Below are 906 nucleotides of genomic sequence, written 5' to 3'. Positions count from 1 at the left end.
GATCTGCGAATGTAACTATTTTCTCTTCTCCAAGAAAATGATCTCTGAGACCCTGTTGATTTCTTCAGTGGACCCGGAGCCGAATCCAGGGCTCCGCACCCAGTCCTGCACGGCCAGCCCAGGCAGGCGCCGTGAGCGTTTGGTGGGACAGCGTGCGCCTCTGCATTGGCCAGGTGTAGCGAGCCGGCGGCCCACAGGACGGCTCTCCTCCCTCCTCCAGGGAGTCGGGTTGCAGGGGAGGGGACGCTTGTGCCCCCTTCCCACTGATCAGCCCTCAGGACAAAGTAGCGATTCAGGTGGCTTATGAACAGTGGTTTCTGCCGGCCCTTCCCATGGTCCCGGCGCACATCGGGTCCCTGCACTGGGCGGGCTCTGCAGCTCCCCGCGAGGCCCCTGGGTTTGTGGAGCCGTGTTCTGTAAGGACCCTCAGGGAGTGGTCCTGAGGTGTGCCCTGAAGACCCCGCTGGAGGAGAGCCGCTGTCGGTGCTCTCTGTTGTCCTGGAATCCAGCTGCCGTGTGGCAAAAAGGCACCGTGTGGGCCTGGGCTTAGGGGTCACTCACCTTAGAGGGCTGGGCTCTTGAGGCGGGCAGTGAGCTTCACCTCCAAAGCTGGCATCACCACTGCTGTGTTTACGGGAGGAGAAACTGAGGCATGAGTGAGGAGGGGGCTGGCCCTGCCACCATGAGGAGCACCAAGGCCGTTGCGGTGGGACCCTTCCCCTCCCAGAGTCTGGCCAGTCTCATTCACCTGCGATGTGGTCTTTCATGTGCTTTTCTCGGGAAGCAGGAGCCATCGGCTAGTGTCTCTGTTTTGAGCATCAGCAGATCGTGGTAGAGACGGGGCACCTCTGTCAGCCCAGGGTGTGCTGTAGGGGCTGTTGAGGAGCCCCAGCGATGGAGGATGTC

This window comes from Orycteropus afer, unplaced genomic scaffold, assembly GCF_000298275.1.
Source record: "Orycteropus afer afer isolate SDZICR_OR568_19922 unplaced genomic scaffold, OryAfe1.0 scaffold00083, whole genome shotgun sequence".
Taxonomy (NCBI): domain Eukaryota; kingdom Metazoa; phylum Chordata; class Mammalia; order Tubulidentata; family Orycteropodidae; genus Orycteropus; species Orycteropus afer.
Note: the sequence above shows the minus strand (reverse complement) of the source record.